Below are 25,332 nucleotides of genomic sequence, written 5' to 3' on the forward strand. Positions count from 1 at the left end.
CCATGTAATGACCCTTCAGTTTAGTAAGCTAACATCAAATTACAAATAAATTAAGGGCGTGAATTGCCTCTGCACCTCTAATTTAGATGAGTCCAGTGTTTGTGGTTACTTCTTGAAAGCTTTCTGCAATTAGCCGTTGGATGTGGTGAACCAATGCTAATTATCGAATAATTGCTGTGATCACGTTTGCCGAGGTGAATGAGAAGGTTGGTTTACTCATGGATCTCTAATTTTAGGACTCCTATAAGTGGCATTGCAACGTTTTGCCTTGATTTTGATGTGTAATGATAAGCACTGGCATTGCTTGTTGTTATTAATTTTAACTAACATTGTGAAACATGCTTCAAAAGCTGCTAATAAATAATAAACTGATAAAAGTAATATATAAAAAATATAAAAAATTCATTGGACTCCTTAAAGGGATAGTTCAGTCAAAAAATGAAAATTCTGTCATTAATTACACACCCTCATGTCGTTCGAAACCCGTAAGACTTTCGTTCATCTTCGGAACACAAATGAAGTTCCTTGAATGAAAATTAAGAGATTTCTGTCCTTCCATTTAAAGTCTATTTACACAAAACGTTCATAAAGAGATTGTAAAACAAATCTCTATGAATCGAGAAGTCCTCTATAGAGATATGATCACTTTATATGATGAACAGATTTAAATTAGCCTTTTTTCACCTATAAACATTGATCAGTGAACATAAACCGTATGTGCTTGATGTGTGTGAGAGCAATCCTCAGTGGTTCTTGCGGAAGCTCAAATGTGTTGCGTAACAAGTGCATGAATCTCACACATCAAGCAAGCATGCTTGAGCTTCTGTTTGTTTACTGATCAATGCTTGATTCATATGAATTTTTTTATGAGCACTTTAAAGCATCAGAATTTTGGGTGAATAGACTTACAATGGAGGGACAGAAATCTCTCAGATTTCATTAAAAATATCTTCATTTGGATGAAAAGTCTTGTGGATTTATTTTTGTGTCAACTACTGTAACCTATGGAAGCTTGTTTCCGCCACGAAATAAAAAAGAAAAAAGTACTTGCAACTTTTTATCTCACAATTCTAACTTTTTTTCTCAGAATTGCGAGATGTAAACTCACAATTGCATCTTATAAAATCAGAATTGAGTGATATAAACTCGCAATTCTGACTTTTTTCTCAGAATTGTGAGTTTATATCTCACTTTTTTCCCCTCACAATTGCACATTATAACATGGAATTTCAAGTTTATATCTCACAATTCTGGGAAAAAAGTCAGAATTGCAAGATATAAACTCACAATTTTGACTTTTTTTCCTCGCAATTATGAGTTTATATCACACGATTTTGACTTTATATCTCGTAATTGTGAATTTATATGTCACGATTCTGAGAAAAAAGTCAGAATTGTGAGATATATACTCTCAATTGCAATTTTTTATGAGATAAAAAGTCGCAATTACCTTTTTACATTTTTTTTATTTCATGCCAGAAACGAAATTCCATAGTAACCCTTTAAGTGGTCAGGTTTAATGTTAAAAAATGAAAATTATAAACCTATAAACCTGTGGCTGCTTTACAGGTTGAAGAAATCTCTCCAGACACATACGCACCTGTCACCAGTGGACCGCTGAGCGAGAAGACTACGGTCCAGAAGGAATCATGTTCGGTTTGTTGCGTCCTCTGGCATCGCCTGAAATTAAACTCGACATCTTACACACAGGTAACCCAAGACGTTTACCTGACCTTCAACCCCAGAACAAATCCATCAAGCCTGTCTGCTGCTTAGATCCAATATTTCGATATACCAAAAGACATGCAGAATTTAAAGTGCCATTCGAGGTTGACTGTGGAGAAAATGTAACTGACAGATGCTTGAGAAAAGATGCTAATTGTTAACATGACAACTGTTATCATTTATTAACCTTTGTGGTGAATTTTTAAATGGTAAGATAAAAATGTAAATATTTAACACTTCTCTTTTTTTATGGGATTAGGTGGACACTTGGGGCCTTATCATATAATCAATTAATGGGTTGAGAAATGGTCTTCTGAGTGTGAACTTCTAGTGTGTTTTCATTATCACGGTTGAGATATATGCGCATATGCTAATGTTTATGCTTGCATGTGCGTTTGCAGGCACATGGTTTCCTGTTTCCATGTGAATCTTGCCATAACTCCCAAGAATAGGTGAGACACAGCGGCAGCTGTCCCAGAAATGTGACGCTCAGCCATAAAGGGAATGAGGTGTGTCATGATTGATCATTCTTCACATTGCCACTATTGAAGTGAAAGAGCCAGTCATCCATGTCAGGAACTGCTCCCAGATGTGTGAGCATCTCTTTCTCTCTTTGAGTCCATCAGCTCTCTGAAGCTTTCCAAAAATTCTCTTATGCAACAATAAAAATCACATCACGCTAATAATGCATTTAAGACTCATCTGCACTCAAGGGAACAGCTGGTTGCGATGATCCGCTGAAATGTTTCCCACCATGTTTCCCCAAGGTCAGCAAAAAACTATTTTTGCCCCATTCATTACATAAGGATTCTCTTTTGATCTGAAATGCTAATAATAATATGTTTGCTTGGCAGTCATAAGGGTGGAACAAAAGAGACGTGGCTTACATCACACAGACATATACGTTTCTACAGAGGTCATGACCTTGAGTAGCAGTTTCATTTCAAATCAGCTTTTCCTTAAGATTTTGATATATAAGAGGTCATTGTACTATAAGAATATTCTGTAAGTTTCAGAACTGAAAACTTTCCTGTTAGTCCAATAAAAGCTTTCATTGACACCAGGCCCAGCGAACGACTTGTCCTGGAATGTGCCTCATAGATAGGTGAAATGCCACCTCTACAAAAGAAATGCCTACTTCATCATTGCAACGTTAGCCCCGCCCACTGGCATGAGATGAGGACTAAAAATACCATTACCTTTCAAAGGATCCTAATGCTAGGAATATGGTTATTTATTTTCAACAATGTGAATGTCTAAGTTGAGCTTTATTTATTTGTATTTGGGACATTTTCCTATTGATTCTTTGGTAAATCGATCGCATTTCGCGCAGGCTTTGCAAACAGATTTTTACGATATAGAATCGACAGTAATGCAACAACATGTAAGTTACTGTGTTAATTCTAATGCCTGATCTGATATGTAATGATTCATGTACAGTCAGATGTTCTTTGTCTATGCGTCAGTAAATCAAACCAGTGACTAAATGGACTAAACTTCAAATTGTTTCTCTTAGTAGGATGAAAATAATGATATAGTTATTTAAAAAGTGATTAAATTATATATAGAAAGCGTTCAAAGAGCGCTCCCTTTACAATCACTGGAGCTGTCAATCAAACAGCGTGAGTTTATCATTGTCTGAGTTCTGGACTCGCAACAAAACTCCCGTTTTATTCAACGAATTTCTTAGTTATTTCACATTTGCACTGTTGGATATGATGAAAGCATTCGTTAGGGTGCAGAAATTGAGAGATCACTGCTTTTATGCCCTCAACAACCTTTTTTGTTTCCTATTGTGGTAGTCAATGGGGGGCAGCAGAACAAAGAAATGTATGCAGGTTTGCAACAACTTGAGGGTGAGTAAATGATGACAGATTTTTCATTTTGGGTGAACTATCCCTTTAATTCATGAATTGATATTATTCAATTTATGAAGCCCATGAAGGGATGTGGTGAAGAAAAAAAAAATGAGGTGGGACCAGAGGGAAAAATTATATGTCAATGCTTTTGTACGTCGATTTCAATGCTTTTGCGTTCCCTCCAAGAAACTTTGCATTCGCTCGCAAAACTTTTGTGTTCTTTGCGAGTGAATTCAAAGTTTTTCTTGGAAACGTTAAACATTTGGGAGAGGACGCAAAAGCATTGAAATATATTTTTTCATACATTTTTTACAACACTGTGTCCCTTTAGGGGCTCCGTAATTAATTGAACCTGCACTGAAGAAAAACTATTCAAAAACAAAATTCAAACTTTGAAACAATTTTCACTCAGAAATTGCTAGTAAATTTTACGAATAATTACAAATTAAACGCATTAAACATTAAACTTTGAAGTACAAAGAGTATTTTCTTGTAAAGCGTACTCCAATAATCTTTCCTAATCTTGTTTTATTTACTTTGAATAGCATCCACAAGCTAGATACAGAAGAGGATTAAAACAAAACAGCCCAGTGTATAGAGAAGATGTGGTGGTAAAACATCTTATGGCTTGGTTCCAGCTCTGTAGGTCATCTCTGCTGGTTTATTTGAGGATAGACTCCTTTTGCTTGGATGCTTTATCGAAAGGCTTTCTGAGCCAGCTAATGAGGCTAGCAAGACTAACGACAACAACAAAGCAAAAAACAAAGACATTAGGAGATCTTTCCTTAGGCATGAGTGTGAGAAGCATTACCAAAGACTTCTTCTGGCCTTTCTAAATATTGAGGCCTGGAGGAAACGCATTGAACCATACACAGAGGATTTTGCTGGCACGTTAGATGTTGATTATATTCTGTTTTGATGTCAGTAAGTTGCAGTTGTAGATATAATGTATGCTTGATGTCTTAGCCTGTTTGGGAGAAATTATGATGAACAATCAAACAGGAATTAGGTGAGGAGCCAAATTAGCAACTTGGCATTTGGAAAATATGCTTCATCCAACTCAAAGTATCCCAAGTGCCGGAACAGTCCCGCTGGAAATACCTGAAGTTAAGTGATTTACTCAAGAGTACAAAAGTGCAATGCGGTAATCATCAGTTTCTTTGGCACCACTTTAAATGCTGAAGATTTGTTCTGCAATGATTTTCCATTATTAGGTTACAACCACAGCTTATATTAGGGCTTAGTCTACAAACTATGTTTAAAATTTTGGGGTAAGATTTTATTTATTTATTTCAAAGTAATGTATGCTTTTATACTTTTTTTTTTTTTTTTTTTTTTATGCAGCAAGGATGCAAAAGATCTTTGTTTTTGTTTTTTTACAAAAAATATTTCAAATAAATACGAAAATTTATAATTTTTCAATTTATAATTAATATTTATCGGAGAATAATGAAAAAAATATCACACTCAAAAAAAATGTAAGCCTTTTTTAAATATTTATGAGCTTCAATTGGTATAGTAAAATTAATAAATAAATGAAAATGTTTAAATGAATGAATACAAATCAAATAAACTAAATAGTCCATTCCCTTGTTCCATTAAGATTTATACAAATGTTTTATTAAGCTCTATTTTTTTTTCTCATTTAAATTTTTTAATTCATAATATGAATAATATGTAAGGATTGTTCAATTAAAATTTTTAAACATTGATAATAATAAGAAATGTTCAGCTTTGTGGTCACAGGAATTGCATTTTAAAATATATTAAGTGTTTTATATATTTATGAAATATATATTTATAAAATATATTTTTAGTATTTTTGATCAAATAAATATAACATTGAACATAAGACACTTCTTTTAAAAGCTTTTAAAAAAAAAAGTACCAATCACAAACTTTTAATTGGCATTCTATATGACATTTTCAGTCAAGCACTGAAGTGAATGGAAATGCTATAGCTTTTACAATTTGCTTTCTTCAGGTATTATAGACCTCCTTGAACTGGAACCAAAATGTCATTGACTGACATATTTGCCAGTCTTATTTTTGGAAATGATGCAATGGTGCAATTTTTGTGGCTTTGGGGACAGTGACATGTCCTGATTTTGCACTGTTCCTGGATCAACATGTTCCTGTCTGAAAATTTAATCCTAACCATATCCCTAACCCTACCCTTATGTTATCCCTAAAATCAGAGGGAAATGATAGGTGAACAACACTGATGTAGAAGCACCTAACCTTTGTTGTAAGCCTAAATGTGACATAAACCGTAAACTTGTCACTCAAATCTGATTGGAATGTTGTTCCGGGATCAACAAAGATGTTGCACTCAGTGAAATCAGGTTCTGTGGGACAGATGCTGAAGAATTCGGCTCATTTTAGAGATAAACAGATGCTGCATCTTTGAAATTAAAATGAATTTCAGGTGTGATGCAATCACTTCCAGGTTCATTTGAGTTTTTAGCATAACCAATACTGCAACAAACAAAATTACTGGTCCAAAATGGAAAATAAACTTCAAATATGTTTAGATTCACTTGTTTCATAGCTTTTCTATGGAAGTTTGTTTCCGCAATGAAATAAAAATTAAAAAAGGTAATTGCAAATTTTTATCTTACAATTCTGACTTTTTTCTCACAATTGTGAGTTATAAAGTCAGAATTGCGTGATATAAAGTCAATTGTGAGTTATAAAGTCAGAATTGCGTGATATAAAGTCAGTTGTGAGTTATAACGTCAGAATTGTGTGATATAACTCGCAATTCTTACTTTATATCACACAATTCTGACTTTATAACTCACAATTGACTTTATATCACGCAATTCTGACTTTATAACTCGCAATTCTTACTTTATAAGAATTGCGAGTTATAAAGTCAGAATTGCGAGTTATAAAGTCAGAATTGCGAGTTATAAAGTCAGAATTGCGAGTTATAAAGTCAGAATTGCGTGATATAAAGTCAATTGTGAGTTATAAAGTCAGAATTGCGTGATATAAAGTCAGAATTGCGAGATATAAATTCAGAATTGCGAGTTATAAAGTCAGAATTTTGTGATCTAGTCAGAATTGCGTGATATAAAGTCAATTGTGAGTTATAAATTAAGAATTGTGTGATATAAAGTCAGAATTGCGAGTTATAAAGTCAGAATTGCGTGATATAAAGTCAATTGCAAGTTATAAAGTCAGAGTTGTGAGTTATAACGTCAGAATTGTGTGATATAACTCGCAATTCTTACTTTATATCACACAATTCTGACTTTATAACTCGCAATTCTTACTTTATAAAGTCAGAATTGCGTGATATAAAGTAAGAATTGCGAGTTATAAAGTCAGAATTGCGAGTTATAAAGTCAGAATTGCGTGATATAAAGTCAGTTGTGAGTTATAAATTTAGAATTGTGTGATATAAATTCAGAATTGTGTGATAGTCAATTGCGAGTTATAAAGTCAGAATTGCGAGTTATAAAGTCAGAATTGCGAGTTATAAAGTCAGAATTGCGAGTTATAAAGTCAGAATTTTGTAATATTAAGTCATTTGCGAGTTATAAAGTCAGAATTGGGAGATATAAACTCGCAATTGCGTCTTATAAAGCAATTCATAGAAAAAAGTCAGAATTGCGAGTTTATATCTCAGTTCTGACTTTATAAGACGCAATTGTGAGTTTATATCTCACAGTTCTGAATTTATAACTCGCAATTCTGAATTTATATCACACAGTTCCAACGCTATCTCATGACCAATTAGTACATATTTATGAATTAATACGATTTGTCTGAACCCCTGCGTTTTAGGGGCGGGGTTAGGGGTAGGTCATTCATGCAAATTCATACGAATTAGCCACCTCGTAAAATACGTACGAATTACCGTGAGATTGGGTTGCGCAATTCTGACTTTGTAACTTGCAATTGCGTTTAAATCTCGCAATTCTGAGAAAAAAAAGTCAGAATTGTGAGATGAAAAATTACAAATACCTTTTTTATATATTTTTTTTTTATTTAGTGGTAGAAACAAGCTTCCATACATTTCCATTTGCAATGTGGACAGACAAAAGTCATTGGAAACTGGTTAGGACACAAGGGTGAATTGTATGCCTTCTATTCTATTTGTTTCTGCTTGCTTTATCAGATCTGCTTGCTGCATCATTTATCAAATATCCTCATGGGTCAGGCGCATGATTTTATCATGGATAAAGCAGCTTCGCATGTGTGTTTACTAAGGTGAGCATGAGCGCAGACCCTGGCATGGGCTGGGCTGCTTGGATTACCATGTGCCCGGTTTCATTGTTACCAAGCTGGGATGTGTTTACACGCAACTGAAACACAAGCCATCTCACCTGTCTCTCACATACAACCACAGGGTTTGACTTACCATGGTCCGGTCTTCGCAAACAACAGCGTTGTGCTTCCTGCGTTGAAGTGTGATTAAGATTTTCTCGAAATCGTCTATTATTTCGCATGGATTTTTGAGCAGTCAAACAATCGTGAAGATAAACATGCTGGGGAAAACAACAGTGTCAATCAGCAAGGCTGAATCTACCACCAGCATGGACCTGAACTATAAGAGGCAATCACACTAATGAATTAATATGCTCTCCAAACAAATCAAACATACACAGTGTTGCTATGAAGATGAGAATAAAACCTCAGACGCAATGATGACATCCTGTTGAGAGATAGAAATGGGGCATCAGGAGCCAGGCAGACTAGCTGGCGAAGTTGGTTTTGTTGAATGTGCATTTTTGTAAACTACGCACAAACGGCATGAAGCCTCTATATGATTGATGATGTAGTTATCTACATCTAGGCTCTGGTGGATACATCACCAGGTTCGCTGAATTATGGCCTTGTAGCTCATGACGACAAAATTGTGTAAGACAACGTATATGGGCCAGAGAAAACAAATGAGCCGACTACACGAAGACTTAATACAACGCTGTATCTGCTATAAGACACCATGGGAAGAATTTGTAGCTCTCTCAGGCGTTCTGTCCTCCTTTTTCTTTCTCATCTTCTTTGGTTTGGTTGTAGTCTGAGACATTTTTGATTCTTTAACAAGACTGTTAAAGCTAAACAACTGTGATTAAATTAGTTGTGAACATTCCTTTAGCTCAGTCAAGCTCTTTTCATGAAGGCAAGGACAATCCACCACCAAATGGTAACCTATTGGATAATACCGGAAGTTAATTATAGAAAACCATATCATTCAATGCAATCTTTAATTCAGATGTCTTTTGAATTTATTTCAAAGTAATGTAATTCTTCCTTTCATCAGCTTTTGGTGAATGCACTTGCTCTCAGTTTGCCCAATATCACAACCTTGAAAGCCTTTGTTAAAGGATTAGTTCACTTTCAAATTAAATTTCCTGATAATTTACTCACCCCCATGTCATCCAAGATGTTCATGTCTTTCTTTCTTCAGTTGAAAAGAAATTAAGGTTTTTGATGAAAACCATTCCAGGATGCTTCTCCATATAGTGGACTTCAGTGGCCTCCAAACGGTTGAAGGTCAAAATTACAGTTTCATTGCAGCTTCAAAGCGTTCTACACGATCCCAGACGAGGAATAAGGGTCTTATCTAGAGAAACCATCACTCATTTTCTAAAAAAAAATAAAGTTTTAACCATAAATGCTCATCTTGTACTACACTGTAAAAAATGACCGTGATTTTAACAGTAAAAGACTGTAAAAATGCTGCGGTGAAAAACTGTTAATTGGTTTACTTAAATTCCCATTCTATATACGGTGAATAACTGTAATAGATCTAACGGTACATTTAATGTAATTTTACGGTAAAATACCATTAAATTCACAGTTTTCGGAAGTGAAAATAACAATTCATTGTAAAATTTACAGTGAAAAACCGTAAATTGACATTCCCACAATTCCCTACGTGACACTTCACATTTGATATATTTTCGTTGAAATAACTCTAATAAGTTATGTACATTAGGGTTTTATGTCACGCCTAATGTTGTTAAATTAATGTTTATTGCATTTTTAAAATGTTGTGTGTTACCATGATAGTGTGTGTGTGTGTGTGTGTGTGTGTGTGTGTGTGTGTGTGTGTGTGTGTGTGTGTGTGTGTGTGTGTGTGTGTGTGTGTGTGTGTGTGTGTGTGTGTGTGTGTGTGTGTGTGTCAATGACACAGTGTGCACCTTCTATATATCAGTATTGTCCTTCTCAGCTTGTGGAAAATCTGCTTGTGATGAACTTTGATTAATCATGGGACTCTTATCGCCACTGTGTTTGGTGATTGTCACTGTATTATAAAGGTGCAAAACAGATATTAGTACTTCAATAGGTTGGTAAATTAACATTAATATCAGTTAATGAAATATGTTTTTTTACCGTAAATTTAACAGATTTTTTTCTTTTTTATGTTGCACGTATTTTTTAGGGTAAAATTCTGGCAACCACAGCTGCCGTTTTTTTTACCGTAAATTCTACTGGGATTTTTTTTTTTGCAGTGTAGCTCTCTTCTTCTTCTCTATTAGAATTCCGGCAGTGTAGACACTGTTAAGTGTCTTACCAGGATTATTCTGAAATGAATGAAGAATTGTTCTGTATTTCATTTGATTTGATTTCCTAAAAAATCAATTTTATATATGTTACATTCATTAAAGTTCTTGCATAAAAAGAGAAACAGAAAGAAAGAAAAGAACTGGACTTTTTTTAAATAATAACTATGCCAAGTATTTGACTGACTTTGGCATTTTCTAACTATAAAGACATCAGGATGCTGGATATGTGAAAGATAGCTAATTTTCTTCCATTGCTCAGGGTCTCAGATTTTCCATTCAGTTGGCCTTGGATACGAGATAAACGGCAGCCCAGCTATAAATTCCAGCTAAGAAAGAGTCATAGATTCATTTCTGAGGCAGTCTATTATTAGTCATTACTTTCAAACTCCTACCAACTTTACAAATAATACCTTTAATAACAATCCACAAATCCAAACAGTCTCTGAATGAACGGTATGTTTCAGTCAGATTTGTAGTTTCCAGAGGAACAGATTTAACTGCCATAGGTTTCTGAGACCTTGACATTTGAAGGAACTGTAGCTCTCTGTTTGTTTCTCGCTCATTGACTTCTTTTGTGTCTAGTTTTTCTTCCCTGATGACTAAGCAACAGGGAGTCAATGTCCACAATCCTGCTAGTGATTATGTGTCATTCTCAGACAATATCACACAATGTCATCCTCTTAGATTCCTTACGACAAAAGCAAACACACACACGCATACACACATGTTTGTTTTTCAAAGGCTTCCATTAATTAACTTCAATTGTTTTTATACAGAGCTATTTGAAATCTTTGATTTCTTTCCCTTAATCTCCAAACCACTACTATTTTTCAAAATGTTATAGTGTTTTTGAATTCATATTTTAAGGGAATAAATCTTTCTGATTCAATTCTTGTAAATCCCCACCTAACGATATAACTTACTAAAAGGGTTACCAAACAAACCAATGAACGAATCTGAATCTTTTTTTTTTTTTTTTTTTTGGTGAATAGAAAAAAACTTCAAATAACAGTGTTGATTTGATTTCAATCAAGTGATTTGATTCTTGTATCCATTCAGCTTGTCGAATTAATGACATTTTCTCTGTACAACTGAAGTGGGAAAAACACAGAACAAAACAACACTTCACCTCAATTTATTGATTCATTTATCAGAGTAACCGTGCTTGAAGTGAGAGCTTTGCTTAAATATCAGAGGTCCCTGTATTTATTGGAGGCCATTTCCTGATATTTCTCTCTTTAAGTCTTTCTGCATTGCAGTCAGTCTTTTATGTGACTGTTTTTCTCAGCGCTTTATGAAATGCCTCTTATGATTTAATGTTCATGCTCAGTCAGCAGCATCCTTTAATGTTCATCCTGAGACATTCCAAGCTCTCTATCTTTCTGTGGGGATATGTATAAATGCTCACTATGCTTTTTTTTCAGTTATCAGATCAATAAAATCTGGTACTGAATAAAATGGGGTTAAAAAAAGTATCTTTTTTTTTTTTTTCGTGGCAACCATGATACATTTTTTCAGCATTCTTTGATAAATGGAAAGTTCAACAGCAGCATTTATATTTTATATATAAGGTTTTTGTTTGTTTGTTTGTTTTTTTAAATGTTATAAATGTCTTTATGGTCACTTTTGATTAATGTAATGCATCCTTGATAAGTATTCAGTAAAGGCATAAATAGGCTTCTGTGGATTGTTTTATGTACAGAATGTGTATATTTGCACATGTCTGTATTTATTAGCGGTCCTGACATTATGCTGTCTCTATATGACCCCAACATTTAATATGGGTTTTTTTTTTTTTGGGGGCTTTTTTTTTGGTCTCATAATCCCTGCGTCCCATCCACACATCATTGGAGCAGATGGGAATGACCAGATGTTTGTGATTACCAAGAATGCAAAATGATTTCGGATAAAAAGAGAGTGAAACAGACACGGATGCCCTTCATGTTCGGTTGTCGTTTAATCACAGATGATTATATGGAGAAATCAAACTGCTGTTCAGCAGATGTTGCATAAAGCTGGACTGGACAGAGGGACAGAGTGATTCGGTTTTCTTGTGGCTAGACTACTGGAGTGGGCGATTTTACCCACAATTGGTCAATACTTGTAGAGTCACCTTGTTAAGACTCCATCTTAAGCTATTTTGATCAAGCAGTTAACCAAGATTTAATCAGTCTAACGTTTCCAATTCGAATTACACTGATCTACCTTTTTATGTAATATATATATATATATATATATATATATATATATATATATATATAGTGGTGTGTGGTGGTGTTATAAAATGAGGAGGCCTCACTTTTTTTTTTTCTGTACTGTATATCAAATGTAAATTTATGTCCATTATTCCAAATACAATTCCATTTTGTATTTTTTGGCAATAACTATGTAATGTATTAAAACCAAGTAACCTATAAATTTGTAACGGTTTTTACAAATTTCACATTTATTCCAAAATAATCTAACTGGAGGCAGTAACAATTTAAACAATATATAATATTTGTGAACTGATGTTCAGCTTTTCTTTTTAATAGTCATCATGTTTTCAGCCCATTTCAAGTTTGATTTTGACGTGACATAAAGCGGTGAAAAGGCTGAGTTGTTTACTTACTTTTTAAACAGTCTTCCCATCAGGTTTGCCAGGTTTTCACAACAAAACCTGTCCAATTGCTCCCCAAAACTTGTCCATTCCCATTTCAGGGGGGTCCCACGGTAAAAATCGCTTTCTGGTGGGTAAAATTAGCATTTTTGGCGTGGCTCCCCTGGTCCCCTTCACATTCCAGGGGCTAAATATCACGTTATTTTGGGTCGATTCAACCAGCGGACATGAAAAACAACCCGCGGCAACAGTGTAAAAGTAGCCCAATTCCGCGGGAAAACTGACTTGGCAACACTGCTTCCCATTAACGCCATCATTGTCTTTTTTCAGGCCGATGAGAACGCGCACGAAAACAAGAGGCGGGATTTATCGCATCATCCAATCATATCCAGTTATAACCAATCATATCAGCCAATCAAAGCACGGTAGAGGCAAGCCTCCCGCTGTAACTTCACCTGCGGTTGACGCTTTATAAAAAGGAGTGACTTTTACACTTCTTAAAGGGTTAGTTCACCCAAAAATGAAAATTATATCATTAAATACTCACCCTCATGTCGTTCCACACCAGTAAGACCTTCGTTCATCTTTGGAACACAAATTAAGATATTTTTGATAAAATCCGCTCAGTGAGACCTGCATCGCCAGCAATAACACTCCCTTTTTCAATGCCCAGAAAGCTACTAAAAACATATTTTAAACCGTTCATGGAACAATAGTTGTTCAACCTTAAAGGAACACTCCACTTTTTTTGAAAATAGGCTCATTTTCCAACTCCCCTAGAGTTAAACAGTTGAGATTTACCGTTTTCGAATCCATTCAGCCGATCTCCGGTTCTGGCGGTACCACTTTTAGCATAGCTTAGCATAGTTCATTGAATCTGATTAGACCGTTAGCATCGCGCTTAAAAATGACCAAAGAGTTTAGATTTTTTTTCCTATTTAAAACTTGACTCTTCTGTAGTTAAATCGTGTACTAAGACTGACGGAAAATAAAAAGTTGCGATTTTCTAGGCTGATATGGCTAGGAACTCAGGGTTTATGCAGGTTTCAGTAAGTCAAATTTAAGACCTTTTTAAGACATTTTAAGACCATAAAGACTGAAATTTAAGACCTACACGACGCATTACCAAAAAATATTCAAATCAAAGAAATTCTGAAAAAATCATTTTATTTCAATGAATTCAGTCATTGAAAAAGCATTTATTTAATTTACAGATAAAGCAATCACATTAGTAACCTTCCACACACATCAATGTGCCAAATGCCCAAAACCTTAGGCCCAAAATGAAAATAGGCTAAAACAAACTTGCCCTCAAATAGAATAGATTTCATTTCATTATTTATTTACATTACAAAACAGCATATTAATAGCCTAATAAAGATTGAACAGGCTACTCCAACCCATGTAACAACCAATGTAGCACACACACACACACCAGATAATCTATTTTAGATAGATAGATACTTACCTCGGGATAATTAGAGTATCTATCTAACATGGATTATCTGATATATGTATGTATGTGTGTGTGTGTGTGTGTGTGTGTGTGTCCCGCACTGTCCCATGAACTGTGAGCCCAGGTACCTCGACTAAACTATTTCATTGTTCCAGAACAATGGTCCTGTTGGTCTGATTTTGGCTTTCATTGAACGTTACGACCTATGGTTACGACATACGGCCCGGTAAGAGTACGAATCAATTCCCTCTTTATAAACTCCCCCAATCCAAATCTCGCCATAAGCGATCTTGTTGGGCCCGCAAGAGAACGGCTTCGCGATTACTGAATTGGGGAACATCACTTGGAAGAGATCGCTAATCTCACTGTTGCTATTAAATGAGTGGTGTTTGTTTAGTCACCGTGTGTAGTATCCAAAGCACCTCGGCTTTCGATGTGTCAGTCGCTCCAAAAGTACCCCGAAGGTTGTTCGACGGAGCTGTGATGATATTGCGCTGGAGACCGGAGGGACCAAGCATTGAGGAGGACGACGGCAGTGGTGAGGCTAATTGGCCGAGTCCGCTGAAGGGATTTTGCGGCTAGCTTGTGTTTCTCCGCTCTGGCGTGTGACTCCAGCGCCTTTACACCGCTTCACACCCAGACTCTCTAACTGATTTTTTTTTTTTTTTTTTTTTGCAAAGTTTGCAGTGAGCCTCGTACCTGGAGCTGGGTACCGCTTGTAACCAACAGCAGAAATCGCTGTGATCTAGCCATGTCTCGTTGAAAGTACACTTTCCCATTTTCCACACGTAGCCGAACTTTAACAAACTCTGAGGAGACGCAGACGTATTTCGCGGGCAGGTATTACATTTATCACGGGATTTGTAGTTTTATCACCGCGTATACCAACACCAATATACCCCAGAAAGAACTACGACTCGCTACTTTTTTGCTACTTTGTAATAACTTTCAGCAGGTAGCGTTTCTGGAAATGGGTAAAAAAATTTAAGACCTGACTAATTGAAATTTAAGACCTCTGATGAAAATCTGGCCGTTTTTAAGACTTTTTAAGGCCTTAAATTTAAAGTTCAGAATTTTAGACTTTTTAAGACCCCGCGGAAACCCTGGAACTATACTCTCATTCAGGCGTAATAATCAAGGAACTTTGCTGCCGTTCCATGGCTGCAGCAGTGCAATGATATTACGCAGCGCCCGTGAGCCCCTGCTTGCACAGGGAACGTGCCTTGGAGACGTTTGTGAGAGACTCTGCTTAATATCATTGCACCTGCTGCAGCAAAGTTCCTTGATTATTACGCCTGAATGAGAGTATAGTTCCTAGGCATATCAGCCTAGAAAATCATAACTTTTCATTTTCCGTCGGTCTTAGTACACGATTTAACTACAGAAGAGTCAAGTTGTAAATAGGAAAAATATTGAAACTCTTTGGTGATTTTTTAAGCGTGATGCTAACGGTCTAATCAGATTCAATGAACTATGCTAAGCTATGCTAAAAGTGGTACCGCCAGAACCAGAGATCGGCTGAATGGATTCGAAAACGGTAAAACTCAACTGTTTAACTCCAGGGGAGTTGGAAAATGAGCCTATTTTCAAAAAAAGTGGAGTGTTCCTTTAATATTATGAAGCGACGAGAATAATTTTTGTGCGGCAAAAATAACAAAATATCAATTTAATTCCACAATATCTAGTGATGGGTGATTTCATAACACTGCTTCATGAAGCTTTGAATCTTTATGAATCTTTTGTTTTGAATCAGTGGTCAGAGTGCATATCAAACTGCCGCTCTGAACCACTGATTCGAAACAAATGATTCGTAAAGATTCAAAGCTTCATTGTTTTGAAATCGCCCATCACTAGATATTGTGCAATAAAGTCGCTATTTTGTTATTTTTGCATACAAATAGTATTCTTGTGGCTTCATAACATTAAGGTTGAACAACTGTAGTCACATGAACTGTTTTAAATATGTTTTTAGTAGCTTTCTGGACATTGAAAAAGGGAGTATTGCTGGCGATGCAGGCCTCACTGAGGCATCAGATTTGATCAAAAATATCTTAATTTGTGTTCAGAAGATAAAGGTCTTACAGGTTTGGAACGACATGAGGGTGAGTAATAAATTACATAATTTTCATTTTTGGGTGAACTAAACCCTTTAACGTCACATTTTGTAATATTTGCGTTTTTTGTATTTTTGTAATATTGATTATTTTCTCATACAGTTTTTTTAAGGTGACTCTGCCTCCCTTGCCTCCTCTGAGGAAACACCAACATACAACTTTATGTTAGATGTGATTAATTGCTATTAATTGATTTGACAGCATTAGCATAGACACAAATACACATTCACAACCAAATATGTTGTCTGGTCTTCCAGGCTGGGATGTCACATTGATGTGAAAAAGACACATGATTGACAGTCACCTACAGCCACAACATCCGGCTCTGAAACTCTAGAAGACATCATGCTGTTTAAACAAATGACTTTCTCACACCCATACCTCACACCATGAATTAAATACAAAGAACTGAGGCACAGAAAGAACAGAAAATTAATAATTTGATATATAGAAAGCATTCTGGGTGGTTGCTAAGCAGTTGCTAAAGTGTTGATAGAGAGAGATAGATAGATAGATAGATAGATAGATAGATAGATAGATAGATAGATAGATAGATAGATAGATAGATAGATAGATAGATAGATAGATAGATAGATAGATAGATAGATAGATAGATAAATGAAAAGAAAGAAAGAGAAAAAGAAAGAAATGCACAAGTGTCTGACAGCACTCACAAATACAGTCTCTAGTTCCCACACTTGCCCTTGTCGGTCAAAACTTCTTGACCTGGTCCGATTAAAGTCTAGAATGACTGTCTAACTGATTTGGGTAGAGATCAGGTGACCTGTCTATCTCACACACACACGTTCTTGAAGCAGACACCTGCAAGACTATGTGAGTCTTGAACTCCAGGGGCCAATGAAAAATTCAGAATGGCGTGAGCACTCACTTATTCCAGTGCAATGGGGCCTGTGAGAGGACACATCAGAGAAAATACGCCCAGGACATGCTATTCCACCATGCGAAACCAACACCTCTGACATTTTCCAAATGGTTGCGCCCAAGCAGTGCTATTAAAAAAGCACATCTCAATTTGAGATTTTTAATGCTAGAACTGCCCATAATAACTATTTTGTTGAATTTTATTGAAATATTCTACACTTATTTATATGTTTGTTTGTTTGTTGTTATTACAGACAAAAGATAGGCCTACATATAACTACTCAACCAATTTATTCATTAAAAATATGTTTTAATATGTTTAAATAAATATAACATAAATGATGATGATAAATGATAAAACTGATTAATCTAAGGATTATTTTAAAAGGCTTATCTTATTTTCAGTATTGTACTGAAGATTCATTCATTTATTCATTCATTCACCTTTATTGATATTATTTGTTGTTATTATTACAGAAAAATCTATCAAATAATACAAGTACTCACCCCCTCTGCAAACAATATATTATATTATGTATAGTGCTGTCAATCGGTTTAATCACACATTTTTCTGTAATTAATCGTGATTAATCGCACATTTAATCTCCAAATTAACAGGTATAAAATTGATTAAAGTTATCAAACACAAGATAGATGTTTTATATAAAGCTACAAAGGTTATTCAGTTAAGAGCAGTGAGTGATTTTCATTTTTTCTTTTGTTCTTTGATTAATATTGAAGACAGACATAAGCAGGTTTATTAGGCTGCTGTCACTTTAAGACCTGACGCACATGATGCGTATCTGACTCACATCAACTCTTTATGTTCATTTAAGACTTTATTTAACTAATTTTTAGACTATGCTTATGATAATTCTCAACAAAACGGGCATTTTGGCATAATTTTGTGCGTTCAAGCGCAAAAGAGAACTCGATGTCATTGTCGCTTGAATGGTTTAAAAGCATTTGCATGAATAAGAGCGTGATCATATAATGTAACGCTAGTGTGACGAGCAGGGCGGGCGAGAGCCGTGAGGGAACGGCGCGAGGCCGGTGACGCGAGTGATAATGAGCGTCACCTGCGAGACGTGCCGACCTCGAGTCTCTCACGGAGGAGCGACTACGGTGAAGGACGAGAGAGGACCAGGCCTGGACTTTATTTTATGTTTTATTATGTTTGTGTGGCCGGCAGACGTCCGCTAGGGTCTGCCGGCATTACTTTCGTTTTGTTTGTTTATTTTGAGATTAAAAGTTACGTTGAATGTTCGCCGGTTCCCGCCTCCTTCTTCCCACATTTACGAACTGTGTTACAGCTAGTTAAAGGATGACAGAAAAAACGGATGCTGTGTTAATTGCGTTAAATATTTTGAATGCATTCAACTGGAAAAAAAAAAGTTAACACATTCATTTTAACCAGCCCTATTTATATAACATTATATTGTAGACCAAACAAATGAAATGTATCAATTACATTTATTTTCAATGTTTACAATTTTAGTGTTGTGCTACTGCCCTTTTGTTATAGAATCAAGAATTGTATGCAATGTGAACAAGAGGTTTCACAGCACTGAGGTTGCATCTATGAAGAGCAGTTTTGCATTAACCTGATGGGAAAAAATGCATTGTTAAGATTGCATTGATTCTTTGCAGATGTCGGATTCAACTGCAGAGGTCAGCTGGAGCACCTCACACAATAAAATGCTTCATTCAGGTCATAATATTTCAGCATATCATTCACAAAATATCCACAACCAAGATACAAATAGCCGCACATCTTGCAAACATATGTCATGTTGAAAATCATGGCTAACAATGAAGTTCTCCAGGAGTTGGAAGGACTGAAACCTCAGGCCATTGATGTGCCAAGTTCCTGTAGCAACAAGGAACAGCTTGTCTGAATGGGGATTATGGGATATCTCAAGTGGATACATTCTTTGTCTGTCAGGTGAGCTGTCATATGCCCATTCTAATGTGAGGAGGACAGCAGAAGCATAGCTGTCCTCAGGAAGTCTTTGTACTGAGAACTTTCTAGACGTGGGTGCAGAGCATTCTGTTTTTCTGTCGCTTTACTCTGGTCAGGATGTGATTACAAAGGTGTTTCATTTTCTCTCCGAGAGCTGTTAAATTTCCGGAGGACAAAACACAGGAGGGCTGGCTTTCAATTTTGTGTTGCGTAAGGTAGAAATGTTCAGTCAGAAAGACAGGTGGCTGTCATGGGGTAGCAGTAACACTCAACCCCTTAATACAGGAGGCAGAGCGTTGAACTATAATCTATACTACAGCTATATTGAAATATAGGAACACAACAGGAGAAATTTAGAGGTGGCAGAAAACCTGCAACCTGCAATTACGAATTTTAATGACATTAATAAAAAATATATGGAATGATCACAACCAAATAATTTGATGTACTGAACCCACTAACATTATCTGACAGTGTGGTGTTAGCTGCCCTGGATCATTCTCAGCTTGTTTTCACTGATTCATAAAGCTTCAGTGATAAATCTTTGAAAGCAGTGTGGTTGCTAGGGTGTTGCTATGCTATTGCTAAGGTATTTTGAGTGGTTTAGAGTGTTCAGGGTAGTAACTATATAAGCATTTCTATTTGGTTATTAAAGTACTATGAGCAGTTTAGTGTGACAGTAGGCCATTGCTAAGGGCAATACCATTTGCTAAGGTATTTTGAGTGGTTTAAGGTGTTCAGGGTGGTTTCTAAGGCATTGCTATGTGGTTGTCAAGGTATTCTGCATGGTTATGGTGGTTGCTATGCTGATGCTATGGTATTGCTAAGGTATTTTGAGTGGTTTAGGGTGTTCATGGTGGTTGCTTGAGCATTGCTATGTGGTTGTGAGGGTATTTTGAGTGGTTTTCGATGGTTGCTAGGGTGATGCTATGCTATTGCTAAGGTATTTTGAGTGGTTTAGAGTGTTCAGGGTAGTTACTATATAAGCATTTCTATTTGGTTATTAAAGTACTATGAGCAGTTTAGTGTGCCTGTAGGGCATTGGTATCCAGTTGCTAAGGTGTTTTGAATGGTTACTGTGTTCAGGGTGGTTTCTAAGGCATTGCTATGTGGTTGTTAAGGTATTCTGCATGGTTTTGGTGGTTGCTATGGTGATGCTATGGTATTGCTAAAGTATTATAAGTGGTTAAGGGTGTTGGGGTGGTTGCTAGAGCATTGCTATGTGGTTGTGAAGGTATTCTGAGTGGTTTAAGATGGTTGCTAGCGTGTTTGCTATGCATTTGCTAAGGTATTGTGAATGGTTTGTGGTGTTCAGGGTGGTTACTGGATCATTGTTATGTGGTTGTGAAGGTGTTCTGAGTGGTTTAAAGGGATTATTAAGGTGTTACTAAGCTTTTGCTATGGTATTATGAGTGGTTTAAGGTGTTACGGGTGGTTGCTAGGGCATTATTACCATGTGGTTGTTAAGGTATTGTGAAAGTGAGTGCTTTAGGGTGGTTGCTAAGGTGTTGCTATGCAGGTGCTAAGGTATTATGACTGCTTGGGTGTTCATGGGTGCTATAGGCATTGTGTGGTTGTTAAAGTATTCTGAGTGCTGTTGGGTGGTTGCTAGGGGATTGCTATGCTTTTTCTAAGGTATTATGATATAATGTATTATGGTTTCTAAGGCATTGCTTTGTGATTGTTAAGGTATTCAGCATTGTTTAGGGTGGTTGCTATGGTGTTGCTATGGTATTATGAGTGGTTTAGGGTGTTGAGGGTGGTTTCTAGAGCATTGCTATGCAGTTGTGTAGGTATTCTGAGTGGTTTAAGGTGGTTGCTAAGGTGTTGCTATGCATTTGCTAAGGTATTATGAGTGGTTTAGGGTGCTCAGGGTGGTTGCTAGATCATTGTTATGCAGTTGTGAAGGTATTATGAGTGGTTTAACATGGTATTTGTGGTGTTACTATGCTTTTGCTATGGTATTATGAGTGGTTTTAGTTGTTACGGGTGGTTGCTACTGCTAATGTTATGTGGTTTTTAAGGTATTGTGAATGTGAGGGTTGTAGGGTGGTTGCTAAGGTGTTGCTATGCAGTTGCTAATGTATTATGACTGGTTTAGGTTGTTCATGGTGGGTGCTATAGGCAATGTTGTGTGGTTGGTAAAGTATTCTTTTTGAGTGGTTTAAGATGGTTGCTAGGGCATTGCTATGCTTTTGCTAAGTGGTTAAGGGTTTTCATGGTGGTTACTATATGCATTACTATGCATTAAAAGTGGTTTAGTGTGCCTGTAGTGCATTAGTATCCAGTTGCTAAGGCATTATGAGTGGTTTGGGTGTTCAGGGTGGTTTCTAAGGCATTGCTATTGTTAAGGTATCCTGCATGGTTTAGGGTGGTTGCTATGGTATTGCAAAGTATTTTGAGTTGTTTATGGTGTTGGGGATGGTTGCTAGAGCATTGTTATGTGGTTGTTAAGGTATTCTGAGTGGTTTAAGGTAGTTGCTATGGCACTGCTATGCAGTTGCTAAGGTATAGTCATAGATTAGGGTGTTTGCTGTAGTATCTAATCTGAGAATGTAACAGTTACTCAAGCATTGACATAAATGGAGCATACTGTTCTGGTATATTTACAGAATGTTTAATATGCAAGCATTATATAATCATAGAATTTTAAATATATACGTGCTTTGCCTTTGGGAAAGGCCATTGAATGGATATAATGTGATAAAAATAGGTTAAAATGTGTATTTATAAAGGTACTGTAGACACTTCCAGATATGCAGTAATGTATACTGATTGGAGTCAAATGGAAAGGAAAGGTCACTACTGGGTATTATTATAGATTAGTCATTCAGTAATGTTCAAAAGCTATATATATATATATATATATATATATATATATATATATATATATATATATAATATAAAATGCCTTTATCTGACCAGATTCTTCAATGCTCTAAATCACTCACAAATCTTTTGACAGTTTGACAATCTCTATTTAGTTTTTGCAAAAGACATTGCACCATTTCATGCTTTTCATCTTCAGAAAGATCTTTCTTCCCCCCTATATTGAATGAGAACTGACTTGCTTACTGATGTGGAACAACTTCTTTTGTTTCCATGTACCTAAGACCTGGCAAACTACTTAACAAACCTGTCAGAGATTATTATCAGTTATCTAAAGAGATAAGAGAAATAAAACAAACAAAAACTTTCTTTGAAAAAACTAAATCTGAATGTTTATTGTACTAAAATCCTACTGATATGTCACTTGCATATAATAATTTTGAACACAGTAGCTTCAAATAGCTCATATTACAATTTACATAACCATTTGTCTTATCTGGCTTCTTGGCTAGACAGTGACAGCAGCTCCCTGCGGACAACAGCCAGAGGACAGCAGGTCTGATGCCATTCGGTATGCTCAGGTGGAGACACTTGTGTCTGGAGTTACACAAGAACTGTACAGGAGGTGTCATCTTACCTGAATACTCTCATCACACAGTCACGCTATTTTACCCACATAATGCTGTAGTTATGGCAGTTATATGAGCAGGGAGTAACTGAAGCTAACCAGTCGGACACTGACCACTTGGATTTTTACACTGAAAAGAACTCATCTGAAATCATTTTTTGGCTATGTTATGAGTCAAATACTGTTATTAAACAATAATAAAATTTATAAATACATGCAAAACATTTATTTAATTTTGTCTGCAAACTACATCCAGTACTTTATTAAATGTATTGTGAAAACAAGGCTTTAAAACTGAGCTATTGGTCCATTTTTCTATTCTTAACCTCACTAATTTTTTTGTAGTTTTTAAATAAAATATTTGAAAAAATGTGTTATTTATTTATTCATTATTCTTTTTTCTTGTCACGTGTTTTCTGTGGCTTATTACTGTATATGATCTGAGTGAGCTCTTACCATAACAACTGCATGGCAACACACCAAAAACCAATTCGAACACTTTAGCAACTGCATAGTGACACCCTGGCATCATAGAAGCAAGTTTTAAAAGGCTAGTTCATCCAAAAATGAAAAATATCCCATAATTTACTCACCCTCAAGCCATCCCAGTTTTATATAACTTTCTTCTTACAGTAAAACACAATTGGAAGTTAAATATTGTGGCTCTTCCAAGCTTTATAATGGGATTAAATAGTAACCAAGATTTTGAAGCCCAAAAAAGTGCATCCATCGATCATAAAAGTAATCCAGACGGCTTCAGGGGGTTAAAAAAGTCCTTCTGAAGCGAAGCGGTGCATTTTTGTAAGAAAAATATCCATATTTATAACTATAAACTACAATCACTGACTTCCACATGACCTGATTCCCCTGTAAGAGTGAACTTTGACCGGTCACAGATTGAGGATTTTTAAAGAGAAATGTTGGAGGAGCTTTAGTTTGTTGCCCAACCATATTTGTTTGAACTGCGAGAGGCATCTACTACTACGTCATACAATGGAACTCGACTCTCTTGTAAACGCAAAGAAGGACATTACCGGAAGCAAGTGATTTTAGTCTATTAAGTTAAATATAGATATATTTCTTATAAAAACTATTAACCCCCTGGAGCCATATGGATTACCTTTATGATGGATAGATATATTTTTTGGGCTTCAAAATATCGGTTGCTATTCACTCCCATTATAATGCTAAGAAGAGCCAGAATATTTGTATTATAACTCTGTTTTATTAAACCATTATATTATATGTGTTTGATTTACAGAAGAAAGTCTTATGTAACGGACAGAGGTCGGTAAGAGCTGTGTAAACCTCACTCCCCTGATCTCAAAAGGTGCTCTAGTGACTGATGCTAGAGACTGCAGTCTTTAGCCTCCTTAGAGCACCTGACTCTCATGCCAGCGGACTCAGGTTCAAATCCCACTTAGAGCGGGCAGTTCAAACAGGAGGGGTTACACATATACACTTAGGATGGATTGCGGGTGAACTAACCTTATAACATTTCAGAAAATAAAGAAAAATGTTGGCTCTTTAGTTGTGAACAAACATAAGTGTGGGTTATGACAGTATTTACTGTGTGTGTTAAAAAAACACAAGCACTGTCACCTTCTCTCTTCAGGTGGTCAGGCAGACTGTTGGTTTATGTGTGCGTGGGTTTGCGGTGCCCTGAGGGACTGGGTGTTTGTCTGAAGCAATGGCACTATGGGACATTCCTGTATTCTAGCTGACAGGTGCCTGTCTGACAGTGATGGATGCTGATGTTATGATAGCCTCCATTTGCTATGACTGCACTGTGTGTAGTGCTACAGCTCAGAGTATGAATTGTGAGAGAGGAGAAGAGAAGCTGGCGTCTGTACAGGCAGACACCGTAAACAGATTACTATGGCTGCACTGCAGCTCTCGCTCTCTGCTTATCCCAGAATTCCTTGCAATGTCCTCTCTCAGCTGCAATGCTTTCCAAGGCTGTATCTGAAACCGAAAGGCTGCCTCGTTGCCTAGGAAGTCTTGCCATGTGCGTTTTTGTATGAAGGTTTTCAGACTGTCTTTGCACCATATCGTCACATCGAATAATATAACACAAATTCAAGTAATCATTAGATATATCTGGATGAAAAGATAATAACAATGTTTATTTCGCAGTAGATATTATCGTTCAAAAGAACGGGGTCTGTAAGATTTTTAAATAAAAAGTCTCTTATGCTGCATTCATTTGATCAAAATATATTAAAACAGTAATATGAAATCGCATTACAATTTAAAATGTAGCAAAGCTGAATTTTTAGCAGGCATTACTCCGGTCTTTAGTGATCCTTCAGAAATCATTCTAATATGCTGATCTGTTGCTCAATAAACATTTCATATTATTATCAGTGTTGAAACAGTTGTGTAATATTTTTGTGGAAAACATGATACTTTTTTTTTTCAGCACTCTTTGATGAATAAAAAGTGCTGAATTATAAATGTATTTTCTGTCATTATTTAATCAATTGAATGTGTCCTAGCTGAATGAAAGTATTAATTATGTTAAAAAAAAATGACTGACCCAAAGATTTTGAATGGTGGGGTTTATAAAAAAATAAATAATATCCATCTATCCATCTCCAAACTGTTTGAAATTGTGGAGATTCTAACTTAATAAAGTAAATGATTATATACATAAATTAGTAGTACTATTTTTTTGCTGAAAAGGCAGGGTTAGACAGCCCAAAATTCATTTGAAATGACAAAGCTTGGGGCTGGAACAGGAAATGTGTAAG

This window comes from Chanodichthys erythropterus, chromosome 22 (genome assembly GCF_024489055.1).
Source record: "Chanodichthys erythropterus isolate Z2021 chromosome 22, ASM2448905v1, whole genome shotgun sequence".
In the NCBI taxonomy this organism is placed as follows: Eukaryota; Metazoa; Chordata; class Actinopteri; order Cypriniformes; family Xenocyprididae; genus Chanodichthys; species Chanodichthys erythropterus.